Raw genomic sequence first — 22,397 nt, 5'->3', positions numbered from 1 at the left:
AGTTCTTTTTCCAAGCCTGGTGATGCTAGGGAAGAAAGTGGGCAGCCAAGAAGATGCAAGGAAAGAGGGAAAAAACAGAACAGAGGAAAATAAGGAAGGGCAGTGTAGGAATCAACCTCTTTGATAAGAATATTTCTTGGGGTCATGCTGCTTGGACATTGGGAATCTGTGTCCTTTCCACCACTAAATTGCAATGTCAGATATTGACAGTGTTGGACCCTGCAAACTGCATTCTGAGTAAAATGTATTGGATTGGAAGGGTCCGTAAAGGTCATCCGGTTCCAACACCTCTGCCATGGGCATGGATGCCACCCTTTAGCTCAGGTTCCTCATGGATTTATCCAACCTGGCTGTTAAGGTCACTTCCAACACAAACCATTCTATGATTCTAAGATAGATCTCACTTTCCTTCAAATGGTACATTTTGGGAATTGGATATTTTGAAAGTTAGGTTATGCCATTGTCATAGGTTAGCAAGCATAGTCCCGGAAGGGACGTCCTTGCTAAGGGGTGCTTACAGTTTCCTCTGGGAACTGATAGAACCTATCAGCTGGCCAGTTTGGATATGGACAATTCTCTAAGCCACTTAAAGTTGTGACCACCTCTGTGATCCACATTTAAGAATAGGCAAACTCCCCCTCCAAGCTCTCTCTCGTTTCCGGCGCTGGCACAGGTGGCTGCGGGGCCCGATTTTATGCACTAGTCACAGTGGGTTCATGTTAAGGAGAGGAGGTTTGGTGTTGGATTTTTAGTTTGTTTGCTTTGTTTTGTTTTTAATTTTTGTTACCAGTGAGCTGGCTTTGCTTCAAACACTAAATGATCCCTTGCTAAATCCTTCCCAAAAATTCCCTGAGAGATGGTGCTATTTTATTTTCTCAAACCTATTCTGAACCACCACTGTACAGTGTCGTGGCACCCACTGTATTTCAGGAAATTAGTATTAAGTTCTTTTTCCAAGCCTGGTGATGCTAGGGAAGAAAGTGGGCAGCCAAGAAGATGCAAGGAAAGAGGGAAAAAACAGAACAGAGGAAAATAAGGAAGGGCAGTGTAGGAATCAACCTCTTTGATAAGAATATTTCTTGGGGTCATGCTGCTTGGACATTGGGAATCTGTGTCCTTTCCACCACTAAATTGCAATGTCAGATATTGACAGTGTTGGACCCTGCAAACTGCATTCTGAGTAAAATGTATTGGATTGGAAGGGTCCGTAAAGGTCATCCGGTTCCAACACCTCTGCCATGGGCATGGATGCCACCCTTTAGCTCATGTTCCTCATGGATTTATCCAACCTGGCTGTTAAGGTCACTTCCAACACAAACCATTCTATGATTCTAAGATAGATCTCACTTTCCTTCAAATGGTACATTTTGGGAATTGGATATTTTGAAAGTTAGGTTATGCCATACATTGTCTTAGCATCCTGCAAGAGCATGAAAGTAAGAAAATCACATGAGAATTATTTTTTTACAGTCTGACCTACAAAAGGCAGATCCAGATCTGAGCAGGGTTACTCTTTGACCAGTCAAGTCTCATGGAACAGCTTAAGGCTGTCTGAGCCCAGGGACTGCTCTGTTTTACAAGAGCAATCCTTGTAAAAGAGAGAAGGAAGGTCTCAGTTAGCCTGTGATATCACAGCATGATTAGTCACCAGAGAAAAGTCTCGGCTTCCCAAATTCCTCTGGGTCTAGGTCTGGAACTGGATGCATGCTTCTCTCTGGGCACTCCCTTCTCACAGACGAGACCCCGAAGGGTAAATAAATTATCCTGGCAAAAGACACAGGGAAGAGAGCAGGAAGAGAATCTAAAGGATGAATCCCTCTGTAGTTACACGACTGCCAAAATAATCCTATGGGGATGAATGAGCTCAAAGCCAAGCCAGAGTCATCCTCTTTCAGGAAGCCTAACCCAAGCTGGTGGGTGGCAGTGCACTGGATGAGGGAGCTGCAGCCGTTTCCACGGTGGTCTCCAGGCTGCAGGTCTGGAAGGATAGAGTTTGTTATATCCTCTCTTTATAGCTCTGGTTTTTGTTGGTGTTAGCAATCACACCAGAGCTAGATGAGTTTTCAAATGATGTGTCAAGGATTATCATGACTGATCTTTAACTTCTACAGAAATCTGCATTTGTTCCCATTAGGGTGGTGGTACTGGGGGAATCCAGACCTCTTGCTCTTCCAGTGCTTCAGCTTTGTGGGTCAAAGCTCTGAAGTCAACAGCTTTAGAACCACTTCTTTGGCTGTGGAAGTTCACAGAGCACATTTGATCTGCACTGACATAGAAGATCTGGCACATCAGTCCTGCCGGAGTGGATGGCATCAGCCCAAGTCTGAATCTGGCCTTTTGACTTTCAAAAATTGGCTGCAAAATGAGGGATCCTTGTCAGCTGTAAGATTGATGCTGTATGACTTCAAGCACGTTTGTCATCTGTTTGCAAAGCAAAAATAAGCTTACAGTTGTTGACAGTAAATGAAGTAATATTTACATAATACAGTCATACCTGTTTCCTGCTAAAGAGATCAATGCATATTTCTTTTTGCAATAACAAATCCATGCCGTGTATCTTCACAGACACAATAATATTTGAAATGAAACATTCATCCAGCTCCATAATTACATCTATTGTTTTCTATTTGGTTTTTGTTCCTTAATAGTTTATTACTAGTGACCAATAGTCAAAAACAATCCAGAAGGATGCAAAACAGCCCCTTGTTCCAGCTCCTTTCGGAGATATTTTGGTATTAAAATTACTGTCATTAAGATTGGTGCTTGGATACTGCTCTGCAAACTGAGGCCCTGCTGCTCCAGGTGGTGGATGCACAAGGCATTGCCTGCCCTCAGGATTTTAAGCTGGAAAGAGGCATGGCAGGACACAGCCACCCCACAGCATATCAGAAGAAAAACTGCCTTGATGGGTCCAGCACATTTCCCACCCTTCTTCTGGGTGCTCACCAGAGGCAGAGCTACGACAGAGGGATGTCTCTGTCCTAGACTTGAAGAAGCTGGAGAACAGGTGAGTTGAGACTGATCCCTTTCTGTTTCTCTCAGCTCTTTTCCTTTAGTTGAAGGAAAAGGTTTTATCTTTCTGTTCTACAGCATGTTCCAGACTGTAGGGTTCCTAAATCACTTCATACAGATCAATAGTAGTAAATAAATACTGAGGTGCCCCCACTATTAAGACATTTGTGTGGCCTATCTTGTGTAAATACTGCAGATAGCAATCGTGATTTAGTAATTATTTCCCCCTCTTTCCACCTCCATAGCCCTCCATGAACACAGAGCTTCTAAAGAAAACCCTACAGCTATTTTTTTCCCCCGCACAACAGGCTCAACATAACAAACCCTTTAGTCAGGCAAGTTCCCCTCTCGTCCCTCCAGCTGCCCTTAAATTTTCACCCTGGTGTAGAATGATGCTCTGAGTCAACTGGATACTCGCCTCCGCCTACTCGAGAGTGGCTGTATTTCATATCTCCTGTTACTCTGGGTGTCATGCAAATGAGGAGGAGGAGTTACATCCTGAGCATGCAGCAGCACTGCTGCCCTTCACATCTGAGTGGCTCTATTTGTTCTTAAAACCACAAGTTATTTGTTCTTTTACAGAACAGTTTTTTGTTACTCTTGAATAGCCAGTCTGGACTGGTCACTGGTTAGAAGAGAAAGCAAAAGAAGGTTTCCTGGTAGGAACAGAGGAAGCAAAGTAGTGTTTCCTGGTAGGCAATGTTAAAGGAAAAAGTAATTTCCAGTTCTGCACTGGGCTGGCAATAAGGGCACAGCAAGTGCTGCATTAGCATGATCCAGCCATCCTGAGAAGAACAGTGGGCAAGTGAGCCCAGCAGTGTGGACCTCTGAGATTGCTCCCACAGCCACTGTGGACGTCCTGCTGGCCAATTCAAAGGTGCTGAACCTCCCAGGTTTAGATCATTTACCAGCCTTTTCCTGACAGATAAATCTGCTTGGGTCACCTGGTCATGAACAGGAGCTGATGTGATGAAGGAGGGCATGGCTGTGGGTTGTGGGCTCAAACACTGTCTTGCTCTTGATTTGGTTTGCACAAGAGCTTAATAAAACCATCAGATGTTGCCCCAGGTCCCAGATGTTTTCAGGCTGAACAGGGAAGGGAAGAGTTTTTCTTTTTTTTTTTTTTCTCATTATGACAAATTGAGTATAGAGAAGCAAAGGGACCTTCCTAAAGTTAGATTCCTGCACAAATCTTCATGCCACCACTAGGAAATAAGCATCTGAATATCTTTATATTGATGTATGATGTACCTTTGGGTCAGATATACACAGTGTATCTTTTCAGCACCCAGCACAATGGGGCTTATATCCTGAATAAACACTGATAATACACTGTAAGCATTCCTCAGTGATGGTATCAAGATTAACGTGGATTATTTTTCATCTCTTGACCCTGTTATCTGTGAACGTCTCATCACATGTATTTATCTAATATTTGACTTCAGTTAATTTCTGTCAGGGGAAAGTTCATGGTTGGGTAGAATTCCCTTTGGGTTTAAGGTTTTTAGGATCTTGTTTCTCAGTGCACCTCAGTGGGTTCTGAGCACTTCTAAATCACAGACTCCTTAGATGGTTTGGGTTGGAAGGGACCTTGATGACCATCTAGTTGCAACCCTCCTGCCATGGACAGGGACACCTTCCACTACACCATCATTCTGAATGCTCTTGTCAATCTCCAGGGTAGATCATCCACTTCAGGTAAATTCTGCATATGATAGAAATTTTGTATATGATTGAAATGATCTTCCTGCAAAGAAGTGCTCCTCCATTTTATTGAACAATTGACTTTTTTTTTGCCAGGTTCATTTATTGTATTGTTAGTCGTAATACTTTTAGGAAATCATAAAATCAATAAAAGATGCCAGAGAGGTTGCTGTACCACTTGTCAAGTAAGTGCTTTTTAAGAACAGTGTCTCTCTCCAGTAATTTCCCCAAGCCTTTCCTGTATCCTTTCCTGCATCCTTTTTCTGGAGCTTTACTGTGCTGTTATAGCTCACTATGTATACAACCCTTTAAAAGGCTAGTCCAAACCATGCTTTATTTTTCATTTTTCAATTTATTTTGAAAAGCTGAGAAAGATAGCCACGAAGAAGGGAATGGAAAGAGACTGTAGCAGGGTCCCTGAGCTGGTCTGCAAGCTCTTGTTTTTGATTTCCTTGCATTTGCAAAGCAAAAGCTTAGAGTGAGTTTCAGCTTTTGGCCACCAGCTGGAAGCATTACTAGTGATGACTACTGTGGGCAGTAAAATGCTGCTACCCAGGACTGAAGATGGAACATCTGTGGCTGTCAGGACTGTTTCCATTCAGCCTTTAAACAGCCCAGTAGAGATTTGTGGATGCGCGTGTGAGGGCCCTTTCCTTATCAAAGAATATCCCTGTAATGTGTTTGGGGCTGGGTAATAATAGGCAGCATTGGTGAATGCTGTTTCAATTTAATTTTTTTTAAAGTGCATGTCTTCTAGTGGGTGATTCATCAGCTGCTGTTACAGAAAGTATGTTGGGAAGCTTGCAGCTGTGGGCTCAGGCTGCAGTTTCTGTGTTGTTGCTAGGGATTCTGCGTTAAATATCCCAATTCTCTGCACTTAAAACTAGGAAAAATTGACATTCTGACTTCCCATAAGAGAATGGAATACGTGATTCACAGCCCTTCTTCTGCAACATTAATCAGGCCCTGTTTACAGGGAATAGAGCCAAGGGGGATGGTTAGAGCCAAGGAGGTACACGCAGAAAGCCAAATGGTGATGTCATTTGGGGCAATACAGTAAAGGCAAGCCACTTAACTGGCTGAGATGGCTTGTAGTGGGACCAAATCCCAGTTAAAGGATGGAGAAGCATTAGGGTTTCTTGGCTGTGCTATAGAGTGCCCTGGTTTTACTACGGGTTGTTTATGGAGGAGAACAGAGCTTGAGCTGCACAGCTGAGTCCTGCAGATCTGCTGTGAGACTGGGGGATGAGAAGTTCAGAGTTCATGTTCTGGGCCTTAAATCCCCAATTTCAGTGTGTTATATGAAGTTCCCTTTCCATAAGAATATGATGATCTGGTTTTCTTGTCCTGTCAATAAGTCAGTTATGCCTTGGGCTGCTGTGGTGCCAGGTGCTCTGAAAATGTGTGTAAGGGTTTGTTCCTGATCCTGAGCATTTGTCACCCATGTGGGAAAGGGGTAAGTTGTGATGGCCTTTTTACAGATGGACTAAGGGAAATGACAAGCGACTTCCTTGGGTTCACACAGAAAAACAAACCCCCTGTGCCTCAGCTGGGAGAGGAACACACAACTTTCCACAGCAAGTCCCCTGTGTTAGCTGGGAGATGGTCCACCTGGTATCGCAAGAAATCTCTTTTGCACACAGGCAGCACACATCATTTTGCAAGCTGAACAAAAGTTGAACAAATAAGTTTCTGTCCTCTCTTCAGTTAGAGGCAGTGGTGCGGCTGTGTGTGTCAATGTTTTCACAGAACATGAGGACACTCTCTGAGGACATAGGCAAGAAAAACATAAAGACTGTCCCCATCCAATCACTGCAAGGAACTTGCAGCAACCTTGTCTCCCTGGCCTTTGCAATGTTTTCTTGGGAATCTTTCTTGCAAAGTGAATCATGACTGTCTACTGAGATGTAAAAAGAAGCCTTAGGAAGGAGATTTAAAAAGTCTGACCAGCTCATTTGCATACTTTATATGGAGATCTCTTGGTAAGCCAGCAGTGAGCTGTTGTATCCACAGGTATCAGCACGACCCCAGCAAACTGAGGTTTCCTTCTCAAGCTCATGCAAAACAGATTATGTCCTACATCAGTAAACTGCATATATGAACGTGGTTTCCCTGGCTCCCTAATGGCACATCTCCTTTCCAAAATAATTCAGCTTTGCAAGTTTAAGTAGAATTTGTTGTTTACGGCATCAACTTATATTTTTGTTCTCCTTATTTTTTGCATGGTCCTTCTCTCTACAAGAAGAGCCTCCCTATGCCATTACTTCAATGTCAGACAAAAAATTAGTAAGAATTATTTATTGAACAGCCGAGTATCTTAATCCCAACCATGATTTTGGACCTTAGAAGTGTTTTTAAACACTGAATATTGTCTTACTGGGAACTGTGTTCTCCTGGGTGCTGTATCCAAACTGTTAAGCTGTGGAAGACCCAATTGATTAATTAGGGAGGTTTGTGGGTTGGACCAGTGGAAATTCTCCATTCTAAGTCAGACCTGTGCTTTAATCTTGGTCTTACAGGGAGAGAACAAAGAGCAAGCCAACAAGAATTTGGGATGGTATGATATTATCAGTGATAACAGCCTACTGCTTCTCTGCCAAAGTGCTGAGGACTCACACACTTGGGACACAGGACTGAGAAGCCAAAACAAACAGCAGGGCTCTGCTGGGGAGAGGAAGTTGTTGGCATAAATCCTCCAGTTCAAAGCTGTAGCTCCAGTATCTAACCCAACATGGGGATGTTCCTTCATATGATATTGAGGAGATTGGCCATTGGTGGTGCAGCAGAAACTGAAAATGCTGTGAATGGTGTGTTTAGTAGTGGTAGGTGGTCTGTTATACCTCAGAGGCTGATTAGGTGTTTCCTCTGTGGTAAACCTGTGAGAAACCTGTAGACTCCTTAATAAGTAAAATATGGAAATAAGTTAAATGATGGAAAATAATTATTGTTAAATGAAAGAGAAGAACACAGAAAAGGAGACAGTGTTTGACCTGGCTGAGGATCCTGGAGCACTTCAGGGACACTTCTATGGCATGCTCATGGTGAGAGGTGGAGGTCTGGGTCCCATCCTAAACTCTGCCATGAATTCCTTCTATGTTTTTGGTCCTATTATTTCATTTTCTCAAATTTCAGTTTTCCTTTAATTCACAGTACAAGAAAATGGTGCTTGGGGATATTTAGTGGGTAACAGCAGGGCATTAAGAGCTCCTGGGTAACACGAGATACCATGGCAAGGTTAGGTCCTCAGCTGGTGGTGACAACCACGATTTATACAAGCCAAGGATCTGGCTCCCCCTTTTCTAGCATGTCAACACACATTCATCTTTATGACAGCAACATCCAGGCCCTGACTACAAGCATTTAATAAGTTTAAGGAAGTTCCTGTTTTGATCTTTTGTTATAATCAGTGTTATTACAAATGCAAACAATAACCAGAACAATTGTAGTCATCAATGGAGCTATTGGTGAAGAACACAGGGCTTTCCTGCTTAGACACAACTATGAAGAGGACTGTTTACTTAGCCAGACTGTCCTTTTATAGTTACCAACAGGAAGTGCTTGCACTGTTTGTATAAGAAGGAGACTTCAAATTATCCCACATCATCTCTTCAAAGGGATGTGAGAACAGAATGTATGTTTTAAATAAAGTCTCACTGCCCTTTTTTTTGGCTTATAAGAGAGCACATCTGGTTTTGATGGACTTGACAAGTTGCTGTCTATGTCTTTACAGCCCAGGTTTGTCACATTCTCACCTCTAAATGGAAAAGCTTTGGATGAAAACCCACTTTTGTTTTTTGGCTTCTCCTGAGTCTCTGTAAACACTGGTAGACAGTGTAAGGCCAACTTGACCCAAACAGACTCTACTATTGAATGTCCAGACATCTGCCAAACTGAAGACTAACGTGTGGGTAGGAATGGGACTGGCTGGAGTGGGAAGTGTGAATGCCCATGGTGGTTTAGGTTGGATATTAGGAAAAGGTTCTTCACCCAGAGGGTGGCTGGTCACTGGAACAGGCTCCCCATGGAAGTGGTCATGGCCCCAAGCCTGACAGAGCTCAAGAAGAATTTAGACAGTGCTCTCAGGCCCATGGTGGGATTTCTGGGGTTGTCGTGTGAGGGATTAGGAGTTGGACTCGATGATTCTTGTGGATCCCTTTCAATTCAGGATATTCCACGATTCTATGAAGAGCATGGGACACCATGGTTTTGGTCAGCTACAGGAGAGGAGTACAAGGAACTCACCGGGTTGTTAACAGACTAACCAGGATGTCTCTTTATAAACAATAAGAGACTGTAGCCAACATCAATTAGTGTTTAGTTTTATCTCAGTTTTGTTTCTTGTTGCAGAGAATTATACAACGAATAAACTACAGTTCAAAAGTCTCTCAGCCTCCACCTAAGTAAATCCGTGATGTCCACAGATCAAATATCAGACTTACTTCAAGCAATGTTTTTTTGTCATTTAAAGCTTCAAATTTACCTGTTCATTCTGATTAATACATGGTTGGTGGAGTGAGAGGTATTTTAGCCTAGATAATGGAAACTTTATGAACCCTAGAGCTGGAGTCCTGTAGCTGATCTCACACAGGTTAGAAAGGACTGGTCCACACATGCAGCTGTCCCCTTGCTATACGGTACCATTCATAAAGCAATTAAATATTTGAGTCCCATTAGGAGTCAGAACTATTTTATCCCCATTTTACACAGGGGGAAAAGGAGGCAGAGAAAAAGATTAGGGGACTTGCCCAAGGTCACACAGGAAACCTGTGGTAGAACCAGGATATGAACATAGATTTCCTGAGCCTCCATTTGCTGCATGAACCACAAGCTCTTCCTTCCTCCCTTGTCTGGGAGAAATGACAAGGTTTCTATAACATGAGAAGTGCCCTGCAGGGACTCAGCCTCAAGGTTCTTCATTCCATGTGGAGAAGATGCTCTCGACAAGAGATGTCCTTGCTCTGAAGAATATCCCTGCAAAGTATTTTTGTGTTTGTAATGGAGGAAACCAGTCATCCATACAGGTATCCTCCCCTTTCTCTTCAGCATAGTGTTTTGTTGGTGCAGGGAGGCTGCTTTAGAGCACTATGGATGTGCAGTTCGGTGATCATGGGCATTTCTGTGCAAACCCCAGGTATGGGAGGTGTTTTTTACCTTTACTCCCACATGTGATATCTACATTGTGGAGCTCAGCTGATCACGTGATGGTCAGTTCAGGAAAGGGCCATAGGTTAATTTGGGTAGTTAGATAAACCACACAAGATGAAGGTGCCTTTGTCCCTGTTGCACCTAATGCCAGCTCTGGGACATGGAAAAAATCTTAACTTCTAAGTTAATAGAAAAATTCTCACCCAGGTGATGGTGGAAAATATGCAGCATGGACAACCCCATCTGCATGGACAACAAGGACCAGAACAATGCTGACCTTGTGTGTCAGTGGGTACAAATGTCACTCCAGCATAAAATTCCTCTCCTTCATCAGAGACATGCTGGGGAAAAATGGGCCAGAGACAACATACCACCAGGTCTACAGAATTTTGTGAGACCAAGATTTCCTTCAGGTGATGTTTCTTTCTCAATTACCAAAGGAGAGATCCATTTCCCCTGGAATTCACTGCCACAATTGTATAGGACAATCAGGAAGTAGTAAGCAGGAGCTTGATTTTTTTCTCTGTTCATGTAACCAAACCACCACCCATAACAGGGACTTTTCAAGTCATGCACATATCTACAAAAGGAATTATGTTGTCAGTGGCATCACCTTTGATAACAAAGGACAATACAGTAATAACATGGCATTTTCTCGTGCAGGATGCATGAAAAGGACACTCCCAAGTAAGTTTTTGTGGTTATTTTTTGTGGCAATCTACTGCTCTTCCTATCATGTTACTCTAACATCAACACAGGGATCAGAGAGAGCCCACATGTCTTTTATTCTCAGGCATGTTGGTAACTGGCACCATTTCACCTCCAAGAATTCATCTCGGCAAGGACCCAGCTGCTCTTCTAGCACTACTTTTGTGTGGAGCACAGGATCTATCTGCTTGTGGGGAAAACAGAAACCTTCCTCATCTCACCACAGTATCACTGCTCCCTATCTATCCCCATGCTAAACAAATGGGAGTGCACTTGGTAACCATCCTCAGGGATTTTCCATCCACAGAGAAATATTGTCTGAAGAAGGCTGCAGTTCCCCAGCAAAGGCTGGTGTGAGATGCTATCACTCAGCATAACCCCAGGCAGCAGTGGCAGAAGGAAACCAGCAGGGATATTCTAAAGGGTGGCCTGAAAGATCTGCCACCTTTGTTACACTGATCTGCCATTGCTCTGGGAAAGGGGTTTTTATCTGGAATATTGAGACCAGTTTTTCTGCTTGGTTAATGACAGCATCCTGAAACATTCTAACCAGCTTAGCAAGGGCTAAGAAAGGGCAAGCAAGATTGTTGATGGTGCTTGAATTGATTTTAAGGATGAGAAGAATATCAGGCATCCTGTTAAAAATTAATCTCAAGGTCTTTGGCAGCACACTGAGCATTATTTCAGTGTTTTGCAGAGAGTTACCTGTCTCACAGGCACACCCCCATTGTTACAATTTTTATTAAGCTAACAAAGATGAACCCGGATAGAAGGCAAAAAATATTTTTTAAAGTGCATCCTTCTCTAGCCTTTGTTTGTCTTCTTTTAGTCAGATGCAGTCTTATTTCTCTCTCTCTTTTTTTTTCTTTTTCTTTCATATAGTTTCAATTTTTTTTTCTCAGAAAGCCATTTAAATTATTTCTTAAGAATTTGTATGTATTTAAGATCTTATTTAACCTGAAAGTTTATGACAAATTAATATACTTCAGGTCAAATCCTTGTGATTTGGGACTCATAAAAGTGAGTACATAGAACTAAATAGGCTGCAAAAAAATATAATGAAAAATTGTGATAGCCTTCCTTCTTTGTTATTCACAATATCACAATGAGTTGCATCTCAGTTCTTTGACTCCAGCTAAATATCAGTGTCTTCAATAGGGTGTCCCTGTGGATTTAAATATTACTAACGTGTAAGCATAGTAGACTTATCTCATTCTTATCGACAACAAATTTTCAGAGAGCTGCCAGTGTGTCAAAACTCTTGCTGAGTCCCCAGTTTATTGTATTTCCTTACAACTGCTTATGTGAATTCCCAAAAACTCACATGCACTGAAAACCCAACAGAAATCTTCTGATACTACTGCATTCCTCCTCTTCCTCAAAAGCCTTGACAGCAAGTCAGATTCTGCTTTTTGAAAGGAACAGCTATTTTTATTCCTGTTGCAAAAGGTTTTCCAAACTCCACATGCATTGTTATGTCTCTCAAATGCATTACATCACACGACTCTCCTGAAAGGTGTCCAAACTCTGCATTAAAACGCTTGTGGGAAAAGTTGAAAAAATAAATGGTTTATGTTAAATGGTATTTTGAAAAGGGAATGAAATGTATTGCACTGATATGGAAAGGTAGTGTAGTAATGAATGCTTTGGGTTTGAACTAAGTGTTATGCTCTCCCTCATTAAACTCCATTCTGAAGTTATGCAGACTTACGTGTGTCTTCCCCCTCTTTCCTCCTTTTCCACTGAGTATAACAGAAGAGTGGTGAAGTATGAATTCTCTGAACATTATCCCATGAAAAATGTAACCAAAGCAGGTGGGTTTACTTTAAATTAGGAGAGAATCTGATCTGTCCATATTTCAAATACCAACTTGGAAAACTCTGGCAAACAGCAGGCCCAGCCTGTTCTTCACGGCTTGGTGTGACCAGCAGTATGTGCCTCAGAAAACCATTGCTGCTCCATCTGAGGTTGAAGGCAAGAACAGTGTTTAATGTTTCTCACATTCTTGTTGAGTGTGGTGGAATTTGGCCAGTAGTTTTTGGGGACTATTGATATTGAAGGTCTTTCTTAATGAGACTTTTGTTCTTAAAAGATTTATCTGCATTGTGCTGTTATGGTGTTCCCATAGGTCTCACAATGCCAAACATTCTGGCTGATGTGGCCTTGGGATACTCTGAGGACACCATGGGATATGCCCTTGCTTGAATGAAGGGAAATGTAGGGCCATTGGCCTTCACAACATCCTCCAGGATCTCTTAATATGATTTTCTGGACAACACAAAATCTGGAAAGCTACCTGCCTAAAGCATCCAAAGTCTTTAAAAACATATCCCACAAAACCATGTGTAGCTCTCTCAGCACTCCGCGGTTCCCTACAGTTCAAAGGTTTGGAGATGTACCCAACTTTTCCTCGGAAGCAGCCAAGTCCAGAAGAGCACGTAATGGCTGCACATCACATCCCAACCAAACATATGACAAAAGTACTCTGCTGGCCTTCCTTGGGCCAACTCCAAAGCCAGGTTCCCAGAGGTCTCATCCTGGAATGGGATAATAATATGAGCACTGCAAGCACCTGCTGAGCAGAGATGGTGGCTGAAGGGAGACTTATGAACCCCTAAGAGGATTTTGGTTCACTATTTATAGCTTAGTGTTCTCTTTGAGGGATGGATAGTCTGACTATGAGAAATAAAGCAATGTGGCTGCATTTTACAAGGGGTTCTATGCTGGCAGTGTGATTCACACATTTAGGGGATCTCTCAGTGGATTCTCTCTTTGCTCTGTCCATTTTTGGGTTTTGACGAGTTTTTGGCAGAATTCAGGCACCTCATTGCTCAGGCTGGGAAATTCTGACAAAGCTGGCTTGTTGAGAAAGTTGTTTTCCTCTGAAGGTACCTATCTCCTAGGAGATGGTTGGATGGCCAGCTTAAGTGAGATGCATAATAAATGGGTCAAGAGAAATGACATCCCATGCTTATCTACCCTGCTCTTGGTTGTCTGGGAATTCAAAGTATACAGGGATTGTAAAATGGAAGGTACCATTTCAAGCTTGTACTGTTACAGGTTCATAAACATGCATTATTAGCGTCTTCTACTAATTTCTTTACTTATTTGCTGATAAATATTAATAAAAATTTTGGAAGCTGCAAAACTACAGTCACACAGTCCAAACCCACAATTATAATTTCAGAATAATTCCTCTATCCTATTTCATTTTACACAGTGATTTCAAAGGAATACTTTTTTATCCTAAAATAGTTGTCCCTCATTGCCTTTTAGATGTCCTTGTCTCTTTGCCATGACAATAGAGGGAATGTTGACAGTTATCTTACACTGGATGCCTAAAACCTAAATAGCTGAAGATATGCTCTTATTTTCATCCTTAATTTAAGTACTGTAAGCTTGAGGAAGGAAATCTAAGCTCTTGCAAACACTGCTTCTTGAAAATAATGCCCCAATTTGACCTCTAGACTGTTACTCTGCTTGGTTTCTATTGCATCTCTGGATGCTCCTGTTCTCACCAAAACACCTTTTAAAAGAGCTTCTTCACTTGTTCCTCTCATCACTACAAGCCCTTCCCAGGCTCATTCCTTCTTCTGGGGTAGTTCAAGCTCATCTGTACCTCTAAGGCTCTACCAAATTGTGCCCACTAAGATGTACCTTCTCATTTTTGTTTTGTGTTCCCTCAAGAACCTTTAGATTGGTGCTGCACTGTACTGCATGGATGGGATCCTCCTTTAAATACCACTGGTGCTGTTCACAAAAAGATCAAGATGAGGATGAGGACACCTGCATTGCAGTCTCAGCAGCCTCCTCCCCTTCCTGGGCCATGATGACCTGGCTGTCCTTAAGAGAATGACAAAGAATTTATAAAATGTCAGAATAATGTTGCGAAGGCTCAGATAAACAAATTTTCATGCTGTGTGGTTGTGCCTGTCAGCAATGAGTGATACACCAAAGATAATGGAAGTTATGTGAAGATGCTAGAGATTTCAACCTTCCTACATCTTCAGTTCAGGCATTCAGAGGCAACTATCACAGCAGAAATTTTGTCATATTGGAAAAGCCCGAGCACTGTTTGCAGGAACTGGAAGGATTTATTTGTTTTTGTTCTATTTCTATATTTAAGATAATTTGCCATTCAAGAGCTGTTTCCCAACATAGCAACTGAGAGCCCATGTGGGACCTGGGAAGGTTAAAAAGACGGACATTTTAAAGAAACCAGACAACAGTTTCCCTTTATTTTATCTTGTAAATGCATTTGCAGTTTGCTAGAACAACAAAGCAAGACATTTCATATACTCAGTCTCTTAATTGAATGATAGACCAGAGCCTCTGCTGGTGTGATTCTGTATCCTTCCCTTGCAATCAATTTAGTGACGTGGGAAATTCACTTCCAAAACCCATTTTTCATGGTGAACACAGAAACTTTTCATGTAGTTCCTCTCAAGGCTTCTGCTACTGCTGCTGCTGTCATCCCATTGCTACAGATCCTACAGGCTCAGGAGCCTTCGAGAGCCCTGGCAGTGGCTGTTCCTGGCAGTTCCCACTATGACTGGGAACCACTTTGCTGCCCATGTATCATCAAAAAATTTCTGCCACGCCAGGATCAGACCAGTCTTGAGTTTGACAGCCCACTCGACAGGCATGCAGGTGATAAGCTTTTTACTGGCTTATTGTGGCTTCATGATAAGCCAGCTGAGCCAAGTATTGTTTTTTAAGAGATTTAACTCGTTTTTAAAGGAAGTTAACATGGTTACCTGGGACAACATTTTGCAAACTTTTCAATGATTATCTTGTTCTTGAATGTACACATTTCCTTTAAGAGGATATATGCCTAAACCACAATGTATGGACATGAGTCAATAAAGGAAGCAATTCTTGTAAGCTTGTGTGCATCTACACAGTTTCTTAAAAACAGACCATGGCAGAAGAATTGCATGGCAAGTTACTGTCATCTGAAAACATGAGCTGCTATAAAATGATGGTCTGTAATATTGGATCAGGGTGGACGGTGGTAAACCAGGCCTAAATGGGTTGTGCCAGGTCTTGAATTTAGAGAATCATAGAATCATTTTAATTGGAAAAGACCTCCAAGATCATTGAGTCCAACCATTAACCCAGCACTGCCAGGTACCCAACCCTAAATCATGTCCCTAAGCACCACACCTACACATTTTGGGAACAATTCCAGGCATGGATATTTCATCACATCCCTGGGCATCCTATTCCAATGCTTGACCACCCTTTCAGTGAAGAAATTTTTCCTACTGCCCAATCTAAACCTCCATTTATCTATACAGATATCATGCAGTTTGCATTTTTCAGTAAAAATAAAAATAGAATCAGTCACCCTTATTTTTAAGATCTCACATTTCAAACCAAAGTCAAAGGTTTTTTTGGCTCTTTGCAGTTTGAACACCTGTGGAAAAGTAAGAAGGGGAGGGAGGGGGTGAGAAAAACCTCACAGGTTTTTTTTTCTCCTGTTTTTTTGCAACTCTATGTATCTTTCTGTGGGTCTTCAGGCAGCTTGAGTGTCACAAGGTTTTTTTTTAAACCATCCAGTCCGGAAGACAACTTAAGGAAAATGCACATTTTGGCATCAAAATAGAATTCCAGGGTGACTTAAAATGTGGTGCAATGGCTGATTTTTGCCCTGTGTCAGCACTATGTGATGCACTGGCCTCGCATATATTTTATATCACATATACTTTTATATTTCATATAAGCATGAAATGGAGAAATTAAATAAAAAGAAAGAACAAAATTTAAAAAATGGGAAAAAAATTACTTGAAGTCTCAAATAATGCCCTGAAGGGCATGTTCTGCAGGCTGATGCAGGGCAGAGCAATCTGAGCTACGCCTGGGTACGGTGAGCCGAAAGCAGAGCAGATGCACTTTGTTTTACCTCTTTGAAACTTCTGACGGGAAACAGCCCTGATGTGAACTGTGCCTCCAATGCTGGAAGGCTCTCAGCATTCTCAGCCCTCAGCATTTTGCAGGAGAAACCCACAACTCCTCTGGTGCCCAGCTTACGAGGTCCACACTGCTGCAGCCTCTGCAGCTCCAGATTTTCCCGTGTCAGCTTCCCCAGTGCTGCCCAGGGGAGATGGTCACAGCTTCTGCTCAGCATCCCCACCTCCCAGGGTGGGCTTCCAGCTCAGCCAGAAAAGGAGCTCAGCATTAGGTCAGCCTTCCTCCTTATACACTTTGAGAACTTTAAAAGTAGTGCAGCAGAAAGAGCACAGTAACCCTTTGCCACTCACAGCAGCAGCATAGTGTTAATAACGCCAAGTCACTGCCCACAGACAGAAAAACATCACAGCACACGTCAGGCGAGATGTGAAACTCAGGACAGCAAAGTCAATTTATAAGCATCCCAAAGGTCAATATAAGGCCTGCTGAAGCTTGATTTTACACAAGCATAAACGTTGCTGCATGCAAACACATGTATGCAGATATCCACATGCACAGTACATGTACAAAGTGCCCATTTCTTTACAAATTTTCTTTTCCTTTTTCTTTTCTTCTTACTTTTTGATAGGCATGTTGTGGAAAATGTGTGTCTCTGTGGGTCTGGTGACAGGCAAATGTTTATGTGGGTGTTAAAAAGAAAAAAAATGGAGAAGGTGTGAGGCATATGTTCAGAGAGCCAGAAAGCCACACACAGGCTTCTATTTATAGCACCTTCTTGGTGAAATAGAGAAAACGAACGGCAGCTTCTCTCTGCCGCTCCTAACTGAAGTTAGACAAGAGCGACTACAACATTTAGGGTCTCTTTGTAGTTATAACTGACAACAAAAAGTGATGAGTTAGCTGTTTCCTTTGCGACCCTCTTGAGCAGGTGAAGGAGTCAACCGCTGTGCAACTGGGGCGGAACGAGCTGACGCTGCCTCGGTGCCTGGAAATGCTCTGTGCACCCCGGGGAGCCCAGGTCAGAAAGCAGAAATAGCCCATTTTTTCTGAGCACCATGGCTAGACTCTGTCTACCAACCTGGATTCACAGTCCAGGCATAGCAGGGTGTGTGGACATTTTAATTTCTTTCTAGTTGTACCTGTTAGAAAGGGAAAAATACAGATACAGGGTTCTAGGAAGAGAGCTGAGGTGTGAGGTCATGGTTCAAACGTACTGATGATTTCTTATGCCAATAATAGAACGGCAACAGTTCTGCTCTTGCTTTTTTTCTTCAATGTATTCTTCAGAAATGGGATTAACTAGACATGTTCTTACTGATATGATCCCATTTCTGCATAGTATAAATGGGTTGGCTTATGTGGAGAGTACAGTGGGCCTGGGAACTTGGTGGTGAACTATTTAAAAGGTAGTTCTCAGCTGCTGTGCTTAAATTGGGGTAGTGGCTTTAAATTGAGAGTCAGTTTAGATTAGATACCAAGAGGGAATTCTTTACTGTGAGGGTGCTGAGGCCCTGGCACAGGTTGTCCAGAAAAGCTGTGGCTGCTCCATCCCTGGAAGTGTTCAAGGCCAGGCTGGATGGGGCTTGGAGCAACCTGGGATAGTGGGAGGTGTCTCTGCCCACGGCAGGGGGTTGTAACTGGATGATCTTTAAGGTCCCTTCCAACCCAGTCCATTCTGTGATTCTCTGATTCTGTGATCTCTTTTTTCAGCTTGCTTTCTTTTCTCTTTTCTTTCCTGAGGGTAATAGTTCCTGCTGGAAGCTGGAATATCCAGTAGGTGAGGAGGCACATCATCACCCACCTCTTTCCCCCATGAAGGCTGCTCTTTGCAGTCCCCAGTGCTGGCCACAGCTCTGATTTTACCCTGGTGTAGGACCCTGTGTCTTCCTCAACTGCCCATTTCATGATGCCTCCAAATCACACCACTTGTGTGCAAATCATGGATTGCTCCATTAGGAAGTGGGAACCATCAATTTTCTGTTTGTTTGGATGGCGGAAGTGGGTTTGGCACCTGGAAAATTACAGGGCTGGGAGCAGAATATCATGTTCCTGCCTTAGGTCCAGACTAGTAATGATAAAAAAGCTATCTTAAAGCAAAATTCTTCCCCCCAACTTTTTTTCCTGAATTTTATAAAATGCAAAGAATGCAAGCAGACAGAAATATTTTGTGAGCTGGTATTTGTTGCAGCACACAACTTTCTCAGAAGAAAAAATCTTGAATTATTAAAGAGCTGCAAAACTCCATCTTCATGTTTTAAAATGAACTATATTGACATTTTTCTTTAAGAGGCACTTTTGATTTTCAGTTGGAGTCAATGTAGTTTAAAAAAATAGCCTCTAAAAGATTAATAAAAAATATACACATGGATTCATTTTGAATGAAATCAATATTTTATGAATTAATCTTTGAATTATGTTGACTTAACAAAATTTTGAGTACTTTCTTTCTGAGTTGATCTGAATTTTTACCAAACTTGGCATTTAAAAAATGGAAGTGAACTAATAAATTAGGTATTTGCACAGTCCCACAATAATATTAAGCAGGGAGGTTTGCCTACTCCTATCTCATCTAGAATCACAGGTGAAGAAATTGATTTTAACTTCTGTTTCCATTCTAACATTTCTTTGTTTCATTCATTCAATATTAGAAGCGTTTTGGTTGAACAAACTGGTCACATGGTGCACTGCTCCTTGACTGAAGCAGAACATATCACTTGGAGATGATCAACATTGAAGACTTCAGATATCACTCTACCTCTATTTTTAGAAACACGTATGTTATGTGAGTTCTCCTATATCTAATATCATTGCTGAGTTTAGACCAGTGTGTTTAGTGACAGCACTGACTTGACAAACTCTTTTCTCAGACTTGGATCTCGCCTCCTGGTGCAAGTGTGACTTTGAAGACACTCATCACCACCAAGAAGAAATTCTTTCATTTTCGTTGGTGAATATTTCTTAGCATTCACTTGAATTTTCATAATTTCTGCTTTGTCAATAAACTGCTTTTCTAGGTGCTGATTGAGAGAGATCCCAGGGAGGGACAAATGCTGATGAGATGGTTTTCTTCAAATCATAGAATCATTAAAGTCAGAAAAGACCTCTAAGGATATCGAGTCCAACCATTAACCCATTACTGCCAAGTTCAGCACTAAAACATGTCCCTAAGCACCACATCTACATGTTTTTTCAACATTTCCAGGGTTGGTGAATTCACCACATCCTTGGGAGCTTGTTCCAATGCTTGACCACCTTTCCAGTGAAGAATTTTTTCTTCATATCCAATCTAAACCTCCCCATCTTGAGGCCATTTAGTGTTGTCCTACTGCTCATCACCCGGGAGACCCCACTGATCTCCACCTTCCAAGCAATAACAGAAAAGAAGGATTTTTTGGCAAAATTTTAGTTTAACCTTGGCCACTGTTCCTTCTGTCCTTATTATGTTGCTTTCCTCGTAAAACATTTTGAGAAAAAACCCAAACCTCAGAATTTTAAAAGTATAGGTCCTATACAAACCCCAGCAGTCAAAACACACTCTGTTCTAGGGGAAACCAGCAAGATCTTTGCAAAGTAGAGCTGGGACATTTTGCTCACTCCCACTTTGCTCATGGTCCTAGACCAAAAGTCAGTGTGAAAAGCTTGGCTTTGTAATCAGCTACAGGTCGATGGGGACAAGCAAGGTAAACCCTAATCCACATCAAACCACCACTCTGGGTGTGGTTGGGACACACGAGGACACTGATTTGCACCGTACCTCAGTTGCTCAACCAACTTCTTGGGTAATTTGCCATGCTGCAATGCCAGGAGAAGCCTTGCTGAAGGTTCTGCCTGTGATGAGACATTGTCCTTGTCCCAGAGAGCTTCCAGCTGTAGGGACAAAGACAACAAGCAGGGGAAACAGAAGGAAAAATGTAGCTCAGGGTCATAAAACAGGCCAGTGCGGGAAAACCATATTTCTGTCTCTTACTGTGCCCATGCTGTTGTGGAAACAGACATGGTGAAGACATGTTTAGTCCTGGGGTTTTTAGGCACATTTCTATATTTGTTAGTTTAGCACAGTTATGAAGCTTTAGATCAGGGACTGTGTAATTGTTGTTTTTCAGCCTAAGGTAAAGCACATCTTGATGTCCTTGATTTTAAACTTGCTTTATGAAAATATGTTAAAGCACGGCTTCAGTTTGCTTATCAGAGTAACAATGTAAGCAAGAGGTCCTTCAGTATTTGCTCCAAGGCAAACTCATGGTGTGGTGGGGTTCAGGGATGAAGGACTAACCTCAGCAAATCCACCCCAGTCAAAAAAAATCCCATTATTTTCATTATAGTTTTATGTCAGGTTAGCTCAGGCAACTCAGTCACTCTGAGGTTAAGGAAAAAGCCCCAAACCCAGCTTTTTCAGAAGTCAAGCCCTAATTCTAGACTTAGCTGAAGGACTCACCTTCTCTTGGAACACTTGGTGGATTAGCGCTACCAATTAGCTAAATGTATTACAAGTATAATTGTGGGCATTCCTTCAGAGCCTACTCAGCTCTCTCTGTGCTTTAATCTTTGGTGTAAATGGGAAGAATTTATTCAACGTATTGGGGGGAGAGAGGAAGGCAGCAGCTCCTGAAGCAAACTGCCAATAATGAGAAGCACAATTTCTAGAGCTCCTCACGCATGGGGGTCTGTGAACTGTCTCAAAACAGGAGTAAGGAGGTTTTGTCGAAAACAGCAGCTCCTCTGTAGTCTTCAGGTGCAGCAGACGGACTATTTTTTTTCCTATACAAAAAGCCACCCTTTACCAAACTCCCATCTTGTACTAGATTGAACCAAACCTGAGCAAAATCTGGGGCTGGCAAAGCTCCAGCCGAGCACAGGAGGTATGCTTGAAAGCAGGAAGCTGTGGCAAAGCTGAGTCGCTGAAAAGCTACTGGAGCTAATATATTGTGGTCATGGGGATAGGCAGCAGCCTCCGAGTAGTGATGGGAAGACTCAAAAGCACCTTCAAAACAGGCTTGAGAAATACTGCTGATCTTTGTGCTTTGGCTGGGCTTTTGTGCTCAGGGTTACGCTTGAAGCTTTTAGAACATTTCTTGTCGTTGGAGAGGCGCGGATGGTTTATCCCTGAGCCTCATTTTCTGCCCGTGCATTGAGATGCAGAGGTGAAAGGCTTTGAAGGTGAAAGGGATGCGTAGGATTGGGCTCATCTGGCAGCATTTGTGACGGCAGCTGAGGCCCAGCAGGTCGTAAACACTCGCTGGTGAAGAGCTGCCTTCCCCACCTCTTCCCGTGGCAGCGCAAAAAGCCAGCCGTGCGCTCGTGGATTGACTAATTCTTTTATGGGGTGGAAAAAAGGTACTGGCTGTGAAGCCAATAAAAAAACAACAGGTGGTCAAGACGTTATGGAGGCCCATTGTTCTAGGAGATTGTTTCATTCATTAATATGAACTGCTATGATGAGAACAGGATGCATAATATTGACATGTGGGGTAGGGAGCAAGGAGATGGAAGGGGTGAGGTAAGGCCTCCCTTTCCTTCTCTGGCCACCCTTGGGAGGGGGAAGGAGTGGCTGTGTTTCAGAACTGAAAAACCAGTGCATGAGGAGACAAAGGGAGGGCTTCCACCAGTTTCTCAGGGGTGAGGTAGCAGCTTCCTTATAATGTCACAGTTCATTACAGAGCTGCAGCCAGCACACGTAGAGGGAGGGACATGCTCCTGTCTTCATAACTGGAGCTGTGCTCTCTACTCTTCTAAATGCCTGTGGGTGCCGGCCCTTGTAGCTGTTTTAGTTTTGGCTGTGTCCTGAGAGACTGTTTCACATGTTTCTCAGTGCCTGGAGGGGCCAGAAGGAGCCACCTGTGCCTGATGGAGACACATGTGTTTTCTGTGGTCCTGGAGGGTCAGAAAATACACAAACATCCAAAGACACCGCTCTT

This window comes from Corvus brachyrhynchos, unplaced genomic scaffold (assembly GCF_000691975.1).
Source record: "Corvus brachyrhynchos isolate BGI_N302 unplaced genomic scaffold, ASM69197v1 scaffold307, whole genome shotgun sequence".
NCBI lineage: Eukaryota > Metazoa > Chordata > Aves > Passeriformes > Corvidae > Corvus > Corvus brachyrhynchos.
The sequence above is the reverse complement of the archived record's forward strand: the minus strand, read 5'-3'. Positions refer to the sequence as shown.